Source organism: Podarcis erhardii (genome assembly GCF_964252035.2).
Source record: "Podarcis erhardii genome assembly, chromosome: 5".
In the NCBI taxonomy this organism is placed as follows: Eukaryota; Metazoa; Chordata; class Lepidosauria; order Squamata; family Lacertidae; genus Podarcis; species Podarcis erhardii.
In genome coordinates, this window is record NC_138509.1 from 17,255,657 (window position 1) to 17,272,736 (window position 17,080).

The 17,080-nt window shown below is 41.0% G+C and overlaps 1 protein-coding gene and 1 long non-coding RNA gene across 2 annotated transcripts in view; both read left to right on the plus strand.

Moving 5' to 3' along the window:
* Window positions 1-17,080, plus strand: part of LRMDA (leucine rich melanocyte differentiation associated) — a 734,468-nt gene that overhangs the window by 647,625 nt on the left and 69,763 nt on the right.
* Window positions 1,862-6,096, plus strand: LOC309343215. Its single transcript, XR_014157193.1, has 3 exons — window positions 1,862-1,933; window positions 5,742-5,856; window positions 6,056-6,096. It is a non-coding gene; the product is annotated as an uncharacterized lncRNA (long non-coding RNA).

Genomic DNA, 17,080 nt, shown 5'->3' on the forward strand with positions numbered 1-17,080 from the left:
TCTTGCGTTCCGTTCGGAATGCGAACGGGGCTCCAGAACGGAACCCATTCGCATCCTGAGGTACCACTGTATGTGCAAGCCCTCAATCAAGTAAAAACAATGCCACATGAAGCTTCAGTATGACTGGTACAGTTGGGTGGAATTTTCACAGTCAGAGCAGAACACTTGGGGGACACCTTTGATCACAGAAATATATTCTAAGTAGGCATGGGTGAATCTGAATTTTGATTTCACTCAATTTCTAATTTGACTAATGTAAAATTCAGCTCTCCACATTTCTGCATCAGTCTGTGATGTGTGAATTTCTCCTAATAAGCACATTTTGTATGCCATTTTACCGAATATGCACAATTTTGCAAAGCTTTCTTACCTAATACAGTCGTACCTTGGAAGTTGAATGGAATCCGTTCCGGAAGTCCGTTTGACTTCCAAAGTGTTTGACTTCCAAATTGCAGCTTCTGAATCAGAAGCTGTAGAAGCCGTGCCGGATGTTCGGCTTCCAAAAAAAGTTAGAAAACCGGAAGAGTCACTTTCAGGTTTCAGTTGTTCAGGAGCCAAAACGTCTGAGTTCCAGGGCAATTAACAACCAAGGTACAGCTGTATAATGGATTTCTGTACATTATTTTCACTAACAGCTGCATTTCTATGCACCCCCCCCCCGGTATAAGCATTTTTGTACAAGTTATTTGACTGGATAGCTGCATTACACTATTCAGAGAAGTGCCATTTTTTAAGAATGACACTCCTTCAGTTAGTGTATTGTTTCAGAAAGTGTGAATTAATTAAGTTCACTTAAATGTGAACTGAATCAAATTTATCCCCATCCCCTATTTCCAAGTGTGTCTGAGTATATACATTATGTTTCTACATGCCATCACTACCTCATTGAGAGCATCATGTAAAAAAAAAAGTCACCATCTAAACCAGTCCCCTACTTCCAGATGTGTTGATTGACTGGTCTGAGTTACACATACATGTTCCTTACTTGACAACTGGAATACAAAATGCTAACTTTATGTCAACGAACCGACCATCACAGATCTAAAGATAAAGCCAGAACTTTCATATCTGTCTGTGTTGCATATGTTATTCCATGGGGTTGGTTCACATATTCGACTGCCCAGCTATCAAAACTATATTAATGAAATACAGAGGAATTAACTGATGTGCCTCTACATGAACCAGTCTTTGCTGAGGGGGAGCCAAGAGTGTGAACTATTGAATTGCACTGTATGTGAAGTAATAAGAATTTGTGGTAAGTAGAATCTTGCATGACAAGTACTTCAAACAAAACCTGGGATTTATTATGGATTAACACATACCAGGTTTGTCCCTGGTTGCCTTCCAGCTTCTTAGGGCACAGAGTTGTACCAGAAGCCTCCTTGCTTGTTGCACTTGTTGCCACAAAGCATTATTTTCTTTTATCTGGGATCCCAGTAAGAACAATATAGCAGTATCTTGTTACCAGACCCTTTGCCTCCATCCATGGGACCAGTTGGCCATGGTCTCAGCACTCCAGTCCAAGGTGCATTCCACTCTCTTTCCTGCTTTTTGGGCTTCCCATCTCATTTCTCTCTGGGCTTCCTCCTCCCCACAGTTCATTTTGTCTCTTCCATTTTGTACCCATTGAGTGGTTTTTGCTTTTAACCCTTGCTTATCTGCATTTCCTTTGTGCTGGGCCCCTCTTAGATGCCTTCTGCTGCATTCTGGACCATCTTCAGGTCCCTTCTCTGACTGGCTTCTATACCTCATGGTGCACCAGAGTGAAGACAGGTCTTCCTGCAGTATTTAATCTGTGATTATTCATCCTCCTATTCAAATTATTTGATGTGTGTACATGAGCAAAGTGAACCAGCCCACTAAAATATTTCCATGCACAAGTGAATTCAGAGAAAAGAAACAGGTTTTAGCATTGCAGAATTTTGAGAGAAAGGTATGTTGATAAACAAAAATTACCCACTTATTGAGTGGAGAATAGTTTGCTTTTATTTGTGGGCTAAAGAAGGGGATATAATCAAATTGTTTTCTTAGCAGTCATTTTCTAAGAAGTTCACATTATAATTCATCAAGAGTTGATTCAATATGTGTAATTGAAAGTTGTACGGTAATTTAAAACACTTTCCTTGCTCTTTTGTGAAGAGTCCAGGCTATATAGATCATTTTAGCATGTAATCTATACATATTTGGTATTTTATGATTTTATCGGTAGATTTATGTGTCGGTAAAATGATGGCTATTATGAGTCTACAACTGTATTTAATTCCTGACTTTCTAATATGCATTCACAAATCAATGAACCTAGCTGTCTCTGCACCTGATTCCCAAGCTATTTAGATTCCTGTACTTTGCCCTACATGGCTTTAGTTGTACTTAAAAACAGACATTCATGTGCCAGAATGAGACTGGAGAACTGCATTGCAATTCACACCCCATTAAAAGCAATGCAGGGTGGGTGCACAACATTGACACTTGGATGTGCATTTGGGTGCTCATCAGATTTACTGCTGTAACCCAGTGGTGGCAGCTGGTCACCATTTTTATTTCCCATTAGTCTCCTGGAAACAATGCTAGATCGACATAGAAATATACAGAAGAATTGTGGGAAATGAAAACAGCAGTCCTCCAACCTTCAAATAAGGTGATGAAAGTGGTCATTTAGGGTCGACCCTTTCAGATATATCTTGTTTCTAGTACAAATGGGAGTAATTAATAACAAAGCCCATATAATTTGCCATTTGCCATTTCACAAAACACAATTTTGTTTTTCTTGTGTTGTTTTGGCTAAAATAACACACTCTGGGCAATCAGTACACCAGGTGGAAAAGAGCCTTCAGCAATGTGTTTCTAGTGCAAATGGTCGTGACTAAGACTTGTGGGAGTAGAAGTGCACAAGAATATCCCTATTTACATCTGTGAAATGTTGTAGTGTATGCCATAGCACAAACTGTTTTTTTGCAATCTTGGTGAGATGTAATCAAATCAATTTACTGAAACAGCCAACAGTTCCCACAAGGATTGTCCCACATTTACAGCAGGAGTCCCATGAGTTTGCCCCATATCCCATTAGGAAGAAGCACATTAGGGGGACAAGGGGCAGTAGCACCCTCGGCATCTGTTGCATTTGTGGAATCCTGCCCACCTGCTCTGTAGTAGTATGAGATTAACCAGTCACACTTTATGAGGGCTGAAAAGGAATTTGGATGTCCCTTGACTGGCCCATTGGGGCACATTTCCCCCCTCCTCTATTCTGATGAGGGGTATTGTCAGTTTGTCTAGTTGGATTTTGTTTGTGGGGCTTTTTGTATTTTTTTAAACAGTAAGGTAAAGGTAAAGGGACCCCTGACCATTAGGTCCAGTCGTGGCCGACTGGGGTTGCGGCGCTCATCTCGCTTTATTGGCCAAGGGAGCTGGCGTACAGTCATGTGGCCAGCATGACTAAGCCACTTCTGGTTAACCAGAGCAGCGCACGGAAACACCGTTTACCTTCCCGCCGGAGCGATACCTATTTATCAACTTGTACTTTGATGTGCTTTCGAACTGCTAGGTTGGCAGGAGCAGGGACCGAGCAACGGGAGCTCACCCCGTTGCGGGGATTCGAACCGCCGACCTTCTGATCGGCAAGTCCTAGGCTCTGTGGTTTAACCCACAGCGCCACAGTAGACTCCTACAATTACACTTGATACAAGGTGCTGTTGGGACTCCCTTTTGTTTCAGAAGTGGATTGCAATACAGTGGTACCTTGGTTCTCAAACTTAATCCATTCCGGGAATCCATTCGACTCATGAAAGCGTTCGAAAACCAAGGCGCAGCTTCCAATTGCCTGCAGGAGCTTCCTGCACTCAAGTGGAAGCCTGTGTCAGATGTTCGACTTCCGAAAAATGTTCACAAACTAGAACGCTTACTTTTGGGTTTGCAGCATTCAGGAGTTGATTTGTTCGGCAACTTAGCCATTCGGGAACCAAGGTGCCACTGTATAGCAAGTGGTGGAGAGGCGGGAATAGTTACATGGTTCTTGAGATCCTGGTTGTGGTTCTTTGGATTCCGGACTAGGATGCATTGCAAGGTTGCTGATGCAAGCAGCGCTGCTCTCTTCAGTCTTTCAAACCACTACTATTTGTCTGCAATATCTTACCTTTGGGGAACGGGAAAGTAACAGTGGCAGAGGGGGGTGTTCCCAGGCATCCAAAGGAACTCCCCTGGAACTGACCACTTCATACATTACATTTGCAGCTGTGCTACACCTAAAAATGTAAAGTATGATTGCAAAATGTATAGATGCAGATACACTCATTAAGGCTATTTACAAACTCCTGTTGAATGCACACTCAATTTCAAACACAAGCTTGTCTTTGGGTAATGTGTGAAATGGCCCTGAATATAAATTCAGTCACTAATAGAATACTAGATGTGCGTTCAGCATATTAGGGGTTGGGAATGCAATCAATTTGTGTCCCCCCCCCACCAAATATCCTGCATGTGGTTATATGAATCAAACTGTAAATATACAGTTATGCTGAAATATACTGATATGAATCTATGTGTCGGAATAATGCAGTGAATGAACTTTAAAAATACACCTTCCCTCCAGAGATAAATTATAATGGCTAACCCTTTTTTCCCTTTAATTACAATCAGCTTTTTTCTAAATCTATTACACCCCCACAGGTCAAAATGATTTATTTCTCTATTTTTGGACATGTGAGTTCTATTCTACTGTTGCCAGTGAGTGTTCAGCTGTGCCAAAAACTGAGCAGGTTTGTGGTTCCTTTGTAACATCAAAACGAAGACATTTATCATAGAGATTTATCATGGGACAGCCAGCCAGATGGTTTGGGTATTTTAAAAGTGGGTTCTTTGGGTCTTGATCAGATCATGCGATCTTTTAGTTTACAACAACTCCATCAGCTGCACAGTAAAATTTTCAGGGTTTTTTTTGTTTTTTTTGTTGTTGTTTTTAGTAAAATAGAAAATATTAATATAACGGCTGCTGTAGCATAGACTGTCATTTTCAGAAAGAAAACCTAGTCATAACCAATTCTACTGATTGTGTTCGCATAATAACATGACCTCCTGTTGCTTTGCAAAGAGGCAATGTTAATTTCAGACGTACTGCTGAAAAGTATGCACAATAAATGACCCTCAAAGGGCCCATTGCAAAATCCTAAATATATTTTCTCCCCTCAAATCAAAGGCTTTTATTCTGCCAGGCCTGCTCAAATTCGGCTGGAAGGAATACTTTCCAAACGCACACAGCACGCTTTGGATTTCTTTGGAAGAGCTTGCTCAGACTTTCAGTATGTTGAACTCATGCCACAGTGTGCTGATCAGTGTAAGTTACTACTTTAAGTTCAAGTGCATTGTTAAACAAGAATTTCCTTTAAGTTCTGCTGCACACAGTTCCAAGGTGTGAAGAATTCAGGAGATATAAATCCCTTTAAAGTAGGACCAGAAACTGGCAGCCATTGGGAAGAATCCAGCTAGAGGAAGTTCTCCAGCTTGCCCAAACAGGGGGAGGTAATGAGAAGTGTGGCGTCCTTGGCACTTCCACAACCACCACTGCATTAAGTTATGGAGTGGCAGCAGCCACATAAACATTCTGGGCTAAAACCTGCCAAGCAAGGCAAGCAGGGTAGGAGAAAGTAGGGGAAGATCAAGTGTATGGTGCATTGGCAAAACCACCTAGGTACTCTGTTGCTTCTCGCTTAGCAGATAATATTAGCAATCTCTTTTTGTGGTTACAGAGCAGCTCTGTGATCAGTTACTGTAAACACCATGGTTAGATGCCCATGTTCTTTCTGCAGTCTGCGTGCCTCCAGAAAACCTTAATAAAGTTCTGGCAGATGTGACGTTTTTCAGGTAGCCCCTTTCCCACTATTGCTTGATCCTTATGAAGATGCATATTGACCTCTTCCCTGTCCCATATGTTACACCCTTATTGTATGCTTTTAATGCATTGACACGTGGAGACTAGTCCTCTACAAAGGACAGGTTGATTCCAGACTGGCCTGCAAAGGGACCTTCATCCGTCAATAATACGCCGGACTTTTTTTTTCAGCCGGAACTCACTGGAACTCTGTCCTGGCACTTTTGCCATTACAGTGGTGCCTCGCAAGACGAAAAGAATCTGTTCCGCGAGTCTCTTCGTCTAGTGGTTTTTTCTTCTTGCGAAGCAAGCCCATTGACGGCTTAGCGGATTAGCGCTATTAGTGGTTTAGTGGCTTAGCGGCTTGGAAAGGGGGGGGGGAGGGAAAAAAACCGCAGGAACTCGCAAGACATTTTCATCTTGCGAAGCAAGCCCATAGGAAATTCGTTTTGCGAAGCACCTCCAAAACGGAAAACTCTTTCGTCTAGCGAGTTTTCCGTCTTGTGAGGCATTCGTCTTGCGGGGCACCACTGTATAAGAGAACAAGGGTTGGTGTACATGGTGAGTTCCAGTACCTCTTTTTCTAGAAAAATAGCACTGAATGTTGGGCAGGAAAGCCTGTGGAGTGGAAAATCAGGGCTTTCGGCTGACAACTACTTGCAATGCTGCATTTTTTCTTGAGTGAGCAATAGCAAAATTACTTAGTACTTAGCATGAAGAAGTACTTCAGAATAAATGTTCTAATTGTTTCTTATGGATTATCTCAGAAATTGCAGAAAAAGCAGGATTTTTTTATGATAGCACTGTAGGGTTGATCAGTATTATCATTCCTCTATTGATGAAGATAGACTTTCCCTGGAGGGTTAGTTTGGGAGCAACTTTCACTTTATACAAGACTAGCCTGCATGCTTTAAAAATGTATATTAGTATTAGCTTGACTAGGTGAAGGACGTAGTACAAGTTAAAACACAGGTTTTTAAAAATGTAGATAACTTTCCCAGATATGCCACTACATAGATAGACCTGCATAAATTCACAGATACAGAATGTTCCACAGAGTTAATCACTTGGCAGCTTAATCAGATAATTATATGTAAATTTGTTTATGTATTAATGGGGAGGATAAGTACACTACTCCCTTTATTCCCTAAGGTGCCTTTCTTCTTTCATCTCCTTTGCTGCTGGATCGTGCAAAATAAAAGGGGAAATGAAGAAATAAGGTGGATGAGATGGGAAACCAATGATTCAAGAAATCACACAGCATCGGATAATTCTATTTTGAAATCACAGCAGTGACTCCCAGAGGCGTAAGCTTCCCAAATTACTAGTGAAAACCTCCTTTGACGTATCTAGTACTAGCAAAAGCCCAGAGGCAACCTCCCCGCTCCCCAGTAGTGCCTAATGTTTCCTGAAAAGACAATACTTAGAAAATATTATCTACCTATGCAGTGTTATTTTCCAATTTCTCAAGTCTTTATGGAAGGAAACATCCTTTGTTCATCCTTTGCAAAGAATGATGTTCCTTCAGTACTCAGAGTAGTCCTGGTGTTTGCTAGTCAGAGGGGTTTGCAAATCCAAGAATGTCCTCATTGCTGCCAGACTTTTGGGACAATCTTCACTGTTTGAATATGAGTCTGTGTTTCACACCAGCCAGTCACTGTACAATAAGGGCCGGCCTGCAGCCAGCATGACCTGAGATCAACATAATTTTCAGCTGACTTCAGTTCACTAAAAACCAGTGTTATGAATTCATATTCTAAAATCACTGTGTCTGAGAATTGTTGCAAGTTTGCCCCAGGTAAACAGATACACATTTTTTTATTTCTGGATCCAAAGGCTATGTAAGTTGGGAAAGTGATTTGTGTAATTTCTTTCCTAATATTTACCCATTTTCATTCTTGGAGATGAGCCTTACTATACATGTACATTAGACAGGCTTTTGTCTGTAAGACTTGATGTCTCAGTGCCTGTTAGTGTGTTCTCTGACCAGGGAGAAATCGGGGGCGGGGGCGGCAATAAATTGGCCAGCCCAAGAAGTACAAACCCTAGATAAAACAAACTATCCCCTAACATTCAGACATTGACTCATACTATGAACTGGCACAGCCACCCCCATTTTCCCCAGAAGGTTTTAAGGTATCTCGCAAATAGAATAATTCCTCATAATTTAGAAATCATAATCTACCAGTTCCAAATATTAAAGTTCTTATTCCAAGATTTAAATCAAGGTGCATCCCTCACGCGTCTGATTCCACTGGCAGTTTTACGATGCACATGCTTCAATTCCTTTCCACAGATCCAACCGTGGACTTGAAAGTTACCTTACATTTAGCAACAACAACAACAACAAAAATGGTCAAAGCAAGAATCTATTGTGAATCCAAGAAAACTTTGATAATTTCAAACTGATATCTGAAAAGAGTGTTGAAAATTCCTCTTTGCCCTGAGGTTTTTCCCACAATAGTGATTTCAACATATTGTCACTTTTGGAACTTGCAAGATAAAGATTGGATTGGTTACAGTAAAGAATATAGAACCAATTAGTGTAACAAAACCTGATGAATTTGAAGTGTTTTGTTTATGGATTTTTTTTAAAAAAAAAGGTTAATAATTTGTTTTAAGGGGCAAAAACTCAGAATATCTTGATAACCCTCACACCTAATAATTAATCACCAACTTAAAGAGGTGACAGAAAGCGGGTTGCATATTTATGAGAAGACTTAGTGAACTAGAAATTGCACACTCAGAGGTGAAGGTAAACCAAGACTCTGAGGGGTGGCACAAAAACTCTGAAGAGGTAAGTGGCAGGACAGGCTCAGTGGAGTGATACACCATGGAAAAGTAGTCAGTGGCCAAGTGAAGTGTGCCTGTTCATTTTGCCACAGTCCCACAGAATAAGATTAAAAAACAGATTAAGGTTATACATTTTATTGGACCAGAACATTCCTTAACTCCCCAGCATACACTCATCATGAGTTTCCAAAATGTCATCAAATACTTAAGTTTAGTTTCTTCTCTATGTTTAAACTGGCTTCAAAACAATCATTGGATGCGTTAGAAACATTCTCACCTTTTTATAGCCAATGCCAAACCCTTTAACAACTTGAAGCAGAGTTTGATTTATATTGTGAGTGGAAATGGTTTGCAAAAATAGTAGAATCTGTTACTCTTTCCAGGGCAAAGTATGAATCTGGTATATGAAAGGCAAAGTGTACAACCATATATTTAAATAGGGTGGAGGGGGAAAATATCATGGCAATTTAAGAAGATAACTCACTTTAAGAATGTGATCAGTTGATGAGTTGTGACAGGCAATGTCACTTCAAGAACATTCAAATGAGTGAGCTGTAGAGGTCAGACCCAGCAGCTGATTCCAAGATCCTGTTACTTAGCCTAGTAATGGACTGATGTTAACCAGAAGAAAAAAAAGATCTGCAATTATGTGGCTAACCTTAGTATTTAAGTGAAGGGGGGAGGCTTTGAAAAACTTGTAATATAAGAAGGTGATCAAAACAGCCAAAAAGCTTTAGGTTTTTCTTTTATCTCCTGTATATACCCCCCCCCCAAATCTGTTTAATGATGGAACTCAATAAATTACAAGGCAAAAATAATAAAATGAAGCTGGGCAGAGTTAGTTTATATTCACATATGTTATTTATTTAAAATTTGGATGGTTTTGGAGAACTGCTGACTCTGTGGGTTAAGAAATATTGGTGTCGTTTTAGGAGGGTGGGGAGTCCTTAATGCTTTGCATTCACTTGCATTAATTTGACATGCTGAAAGGGAGCCTGCTTTGACTTAACGGTTTGAAATAGACTAACCATCAGTTCTATCAGAAGAGAAAGTATTTTAGATTTGAGTTATACTTTCTTATTTTAATTGTGTACAGAGCCCTCTACATTGATGGCACTGTTTAAATAAATGTTAATAATAACAGAAAAGGTCTGGGAATGCTACTCCATAGCGTACTTCATAATGCACTATAAGTTACCAACTGTGTGTACCTTTTATGTGTATTCTGTTCAGTGCTTAAATTAATGGAGGGGTGGTTTGCAAACCCTTTTCCTTTGGGGAGCCCTTTCTACATTGATTCATGTGCTGAGGACCCACACACGTCAACCATAGAACCCATGTCATAAAGGCTTCTTTATCTGGCATATACTAGGACACACTCATGGAGTGCATTTGGGCTTGTTGGCCTTCACTGTCTTCTTGCTTAAATGGACACTGTGGCATAAGATCTGCTTTCCATCCTCTTGCAGGATGCCCCTTGCAAGGGAGAAATCAGTACTGATGAGCACAGAGTCTTTCAGAGATATTTGTCCACCTTTCTCATTTTATTAAGGAATTCCTGATTTCATATAATGAACTCCAAATTAGTCCAGATAAGAACACAGTTTTGAAAAAGACTATCATTGGGCCATCTGTAATGCAGGTACTTAATTATATCTCTTGAACATTGTTAATATTTGAGGTTTTCCGGTCTTAATTATTCGTTAGGCGCCTTCCCCAACCTGATGCCCTCCATATGTTGAACTATAACCCAATCATCTGTATTATTATATTTATTACTATTGATTAAATTTTTATACCACCCTTCCTCTGAGAATCACAGGATGGTTTACAATATAAAAACACAAAAAATATATAAATTTTCAGCTGCCTCATCCATATTTGTACCCCATTATGGACCATTTAAGCATTTTCATCCTGCTCTACAACTAAATAATGCCACCTTATGAATGCTATTAAGTGACTGTCTCTGTGCCTCACGCTTATGATCAGACTTTTTGCTGCTTTTTTGAGTTGTGAACTTAATCCAGTTATATGTTTGTTTCTTTTCTGAATCATTTCCCAGGAAACAAACACTGCTGCTTTTCTGTTGTAAGCTACATGTGGAATTCCAGTTGAATTCTCACACAACCAGAGACATAGCCATCTTAAGTACAAACATATCCACATTTGTTGATGTGACATACCCGAGTGGGTAGGGAAGGGACAATTCTGAGCATGTTGTTTTAAAATATTTTTTCCCTGAACAGTTTTGTTTCATTTCAGTCCTCTTACTACGTTAATAGCCTTTTAAAAATCAGCTGTAAGCTGCAGAAACAACAACACAATGAGGCTTTAGGAGGGCTCGGATCTCCAGAATAATCCCAGTTCAACATTATTGAGCCCCCTGAGCTGATGCTCTCTCCTACTCTTCTCCCATTTTCGGGGGGGGGGGGGCAAAATACAACTGAATGTGAACATCTATGTTGAATAATGAGGCACCAATGCAAATCCTGGACAACCTTCTGAATTTCAAGGATGAAAGCCAATTTGACACCCAATTCAAGGAGGCCAGGAAAAATATAAAACACAATTCCATGTGCCCTCTTCCTTGAAGATGAAGACATTGAAATGAGATTTTTGCTCATTCACACAGTCAGGATACCATTCTGTGTTTCATGTTTGAACTCCCCACGGACCCATACAGTCTATTTTCAAGGGTGCTGGGACAAATGTAAAATGCCCCTCAGTATGACTTGAAGAATAAGAGACTACAGCCATATTTGATATACTTGACTATGTCGTTTTAAGACATAATTTTCATTGGCAGTTGGGATACTTGCTTGGCCACCCACCCCACCTGTACACACACATCTATTTTACTGGGGGCAAAGATGAAAGATGCAAACAAGATTATAAAGTGAAACAAGACCTTTCAGACCCTGCATTTTACTAGTGCTCATTTGATTTATTGACAGTAGTCATCTGTTCCACTGGGAAGCTGAATGCTTTCATTATTAAACTATATTTAGAGCAGGATACTTTGGAGACTGAAGTGGTCAGTGATGCTTGGCCTTAGCATGATGACAGATGATTTACCAGTGGATGAAAAACATGTTTCATCAGCTGAGTTCATCATTGCTTTTATAACGTACTGCTAGCCTAGCAGATTTTTCCAGGGAACATAAAGCAAAATAAAGCTCTAGAGCAGAATTTAGGTGCCTGTGGCCCTCCAGATGGGTTGGGCTACAACCCCTGTCATCAATCTTGATAGGCCATGCTATCTGGGGCTGATGGGAGCCTAACATTTGAAGAGCCACAGATTCCCCTTCCTTCTCTTGGGACATCTTTGAGATGTCCAGAGGTCAGCAATGTAAGAACAGGCCTTTCCAGTGGTAGCTCCCCTCTTGTGGAATGCTCACCTCAGGAAGGCTCACCTGGCACCTTCATTACATATATTTAGGCACCAAGAAAAACCTTCCTCTTCTCCCAGGCCTTTGGCTAATCAATCTCTGGCCTTTTAAATTGTGTATGGTGGGGATGGGGATATTGCTTTTGTTTGTTATTACGGTATGTATTTTGTGTTTTTATATTGTAAACCATCGTGTGGTTTTCGGATGAAGGGCTCTATAGAAATTTAATAAATAAATAAATAAAATTTCACATCAGAGAATGTTGGTTGAGGCAATGGCAAGACAGTCCCTGAAGCCTATCCTGTCCGGAAAGGTGACAGCAGGGAGGTCCCTCCTCACCTCAGAATTCCAGGCACATGAGGAATCCTCTCCAGGTTTTTCCTCAGTGTGTGACCTGCATGCTAGAGATTCGCAAACAATTACTATTCTTATCAAAGGGGTTAGTTTTACATTCCTCATGAAGTAATAATATATTCAGCATTTGAAACCAGTGGGATACATTTTCTTGACATATTTTTCTTGCCCCAGTCAGTGACATGTGTTCTGCCCTTCACAAAGAACATGACAAAATGCCTTCGTTACACATAATACTCATTATAGCCAAACATACTGAATATGATTGTGGGGTGGGGAGAACCTTTTAAAAATGTTATATACCTTTTCTGCTTAGCCTGCACCTTAATATGGACAAAAAGGTCCCGCTTTGGCCTCCCAAGTATTTTGTGTCATCCCCTTTCGGTTGTCGCCTTTTTGGCACAGGTTTCTTGTTTTCCCAAAGGCTGTTGCTGCTCATTTTCATTTTATTTTTGCCCAGCACCCATTCTCTGGAGATCGTCCCAGCTGTGTCTGCACTATGGGTGATATCAGCATTGTCATGTTGTCCACATGCATTATAGCTAGGTGGGTGACACCTAGTCACGTACACTTCACAATTCAGCCAAATGTATTGAATGCCTTACATTCCATAGTTCATCTAAAACACAGGGACCTGAAATTGCATGCCTGGCCTTGTTAGCTTCAAAGTTACTTTGACTATATATATATATATATATATGGTTTCATGGTTTGGGGCATGCCATTAGCATTTGTTTCCTTTTTAGTCCTCATATTTCCTTAATAAAATGGCTTTGAGGCCCGAGGGGGTGACCTTTTCCTTTGTGTTCCCATCAACAAAATTTCATGTACTCACTTTAAAAACTACATATGTAGCTTTTTCCTGTTCACATTCCACATCTTGTTCTCTCTACTGTTGCTGTCGTTCATTGGCTTTGTTCTGCCTGTTTGCTTGCCAAGGTCTGTGCTGTGAAGGCTCTTTCCTTCGTTCCAAGAGGCCATCACTGCACAGCAAAGTTTAAATAAACAGCTCATTTTATTAGACAGAGATTTATGGCTTTCAAGGGTTTTGTTGTTGCAATAACTGACTGGCTGGTTTTGCTGCTTGTCTAATCAGCCAGTACGGGGACACAATTTGCAAAACCTTTCTCCCCAAAATTGTTACGTTTGGTCGGGTTGTTTGCCTCTTCTTCCTCAGCTCAGCATCAGAAGGAGATAGACACACACAAAAAATTCTGCTTTTGTAAGAGACAGGCATTTATGAAGCATATATGATGAAGACATCCCTTCAAATTACATAATTTAAAAATGTAACAAATTAAACCAGGGGCTATGATTAATTACAACAGTTGCAACTAAGCTGAAATGACATGCATTCTTTAGTGTTTTAGAAGATATATAGATTTCAAAAACAGGTCATTATTTAAGATAAACAAATGTAGGTAAAACACCCCACTCATGAGTTCAAAGCACAACACTTTGTGTCTAGAAGGAAGAGATGGAAATTTCAAAAACCCTTTGAACTCCACATGTACCCCTCAGTTTCCTTTGCCTCACTCCCAAAGCTGACAGCAGGAATAAAATTTCATTATATTCACATTGGAATGTGATTTTTTAAATGGCAAAGCCCCAACACCTAGTGACAGTGGTATGCTTGCTGTTTGGGTGACATCATAATTGGGAAACCACACTGCAGAGCACAACAAGTCTGACCAAACTTTGTCAGCTTGCAGGCTTTCCAGGGAGGAAGGATGATTTCCTCCTACCAATGTTGCGATCACTCACACCTTTCCCACACATTCAGCAGCATTTCAAAGATGTCCTCTGGTGTCACTGGCAACTTCTGATAGTAAGCACCAGTGCTTCCCACGTTGCAGTATCTAAGATATGAATTATAGGGCTGGCTGTGTAGTCTTTGTCAGGCTTTGGTGTCCAACTTGGGAAGCGGAACTCAGACTTCATACAGTACTGATTTTCTGTGGGGGAGCGTCCGTGTTTACTGTGGGTTAAGGGTTGGGCACTTGGGCAGGGAGAAGACTTTCAGTAAATGGTCATAGGGCTTATTGTTGCTGACTGGCACATCCACCACTCCTTGATGAGCCAGACCTTCAAGCATCTCTTCACTCTGAGCATCAGTTCCTCCAGATATTAGGAAGACACTCTTCTGACCATGGGTTCTCTCACACACCCTTTCCTCCTCCAGATTCCTCAGGAGTCATTTTCCCCTCCTCTCCCACTCTGGCAAGGATCTGTTCCCCTTTCTTCTTGTCACCCCTGACTGGACACTCTACCTTACCTCTACTCCAGCATCTGGATCTCTCTCTGACTTCCCTGGTGTGGTGTTATCTACTACATACTCCGCTTTGCCTTCAGGCCGCTTTTTTCACTGGCAAAACACATGTTAAAAGCAGGATGAGGAGGCCATGAGCAGCAGATGAATGTAACCACATTTGTATTAAATCTGTTTATAAAACAACGTGCAATTACAGTTTTAAGGAATGACAACAATTAGCAGAACAAAATTTGAATTATGGTATTGTCTCTTGATTTGAAATATGCTTAACCTTAATTTATCCAGCACCAAATCACTCTGCAACCAATTTAAGAGCTGCCCTATGTCCCCTGCCTCAGGGTCCCAGCACTGGCCCTAGCAGGACTCTGGTTCAGAGGATGCACCAACTACTTCCTCCTACACCGAGGATGGTTTCCCTGCAGCCTTTCCTGCTCCACAGCCACGCAGGAGCATCTAGCTGCAGAATAGGCCACAGGTCCTTTAAATATTGCAAGCAGCTCTTGGGGGGAGGGGACAGAGCCACAGGAAGATCAAGTCCTGCCAGGTTCTTAAAGGCTTCAGATGACTTTATACCTTTGCTGACACAACTTCCCCAACTCAGCTAGCTGGCCTACAGGTGGTTGACCAGAACTGCCTGGTCTCACCTCAGACTGGTTCTCAATGGTTTTTAGCCATGATGGCTATATTCTGTGTCCTGTATTGGAGGCACTATGACTTTGAATATCAGTTGCTAGGAACTGCAGGTAGGGAGAATGCTGTAGCAGCCAGGTCCTGCTCTTGGACTTCCCTTAGACACCTGGTTGGCATCAGCGAAAACAAGATGCTAGGCTGGATTGGCTTAATCTAGCAAGACTCTTCTCATGTTGTTATAACTACATCTGAAGCAGAGCCCTGAACTCAACTAGCCAGATCACACAGACAGGAATTGGGTTGATGTATAAATGGACTGGTAATCAGATACAATAGCTTACAGAAATGCTTATTTCACTGGCAAAAACACATAAGAAATTGATGTTGGTATTTGCATGTGGATCCATTCTGCCATGGAGACACTGTGAGGTAGACAATATAATTTTGTTGTAGTTCAATAATTTTGTTGTAGTTCATCTATAGCTGTCCTAGCCGGAATTAAGATTGCCAGAAGAAATATCAACAACCTCAGATATGCAGATGACACAACCTTGATGGCAGAAAGTGAGGAAGAATTAAATAACCTTTTAATGAGGGTGAAAGAGGAGAGTGCAAAATATGGTCTGAAGCTCAACATTAAAAAAACAAAGATCATGGCCAGTGGGCCCATCACCTCCTGGCAAATAGAAGGGGAAGAAATGGAGGCAGTGAGAGATTTTACTTTCTTGGGCTCCATGATCACTGCAGATGGTGACAGCAGCCACGAAATTAAGACGCCTGCTTCTTGGGAAAAAGGCAATGGCAAACCTAGACAGCATCTTAAAAAGCAGAGGCATCACCTTGCCAACAAAGGTCCATATAGTAAAAGCTATGGTTTTCCCAGTAGTGATGTATGGAAGTGAGAGCTGGACCATAAAGAAGGCTGATCGCCGAAGAATTATGGTGCTGGCAGAGACTCTTGAGAGTCCCATGGACTGCAAGAAAATCAAACCTATCCATTCTGAAGGAAATCAGCCCTGAGTGCTCACTGAAAGGACAGATCGCGAAGCTGAGGCTCCAATACTTTGGCCACCTCATAAGAAGAGAAGACTCCCTGGAAAAGACCCTGATGTTGGGAAAGATGGAGGGCACAAGGAGAAGGGGACGACAGAGGACGAGATGGTTGGATAGTGTAAGCGAAGCTACCAGCATGAGTCTGACCAAACTGCGGGAGGCAGTGGAAGACAGAAGTGCCTGGCGTGCTCTGGTCCATGGGGTCACGAAGAGTCGGACACGACTAAACGACTAAACAACAACAACAAATAGCTGTCCTTGGTAAACATTGAGCACTGGAGTATATATTGTCTGCGAGTTTTTAAGGTTACTATAAAAATGTATATGAAGGACTAATAATTATGTTCTTTAAGATGACTTAGACTTTCAAATGGAACAAGGGGAGGAGATTTATTCAATAACAACAAGAAAAAAAGAAAAACTTGAATGTAAGGAAATAGGTTAACACGTATTGGACTGTTAATTCACACTTTCTGAGCATTCCACAGTGAAACTGAGACAATATCATTGCCAGTTAACTGCCTATTTTTTTACAGTATCCCTTCCATTATCTTTGTTTCCTATGGCTGCTGCTCCTTGCTGAGGGGAAAATGAAAAGAAGAACATCAAAGAATAATCTGTTCTGTGTTATGCCAGTAGTTCAAAAAGACACAGTTTGACTGTCAGTTTAAGCAGTAGCATCAGTACAATGGAAAAACTAAAATGTGGGTACTGAAGAAAACT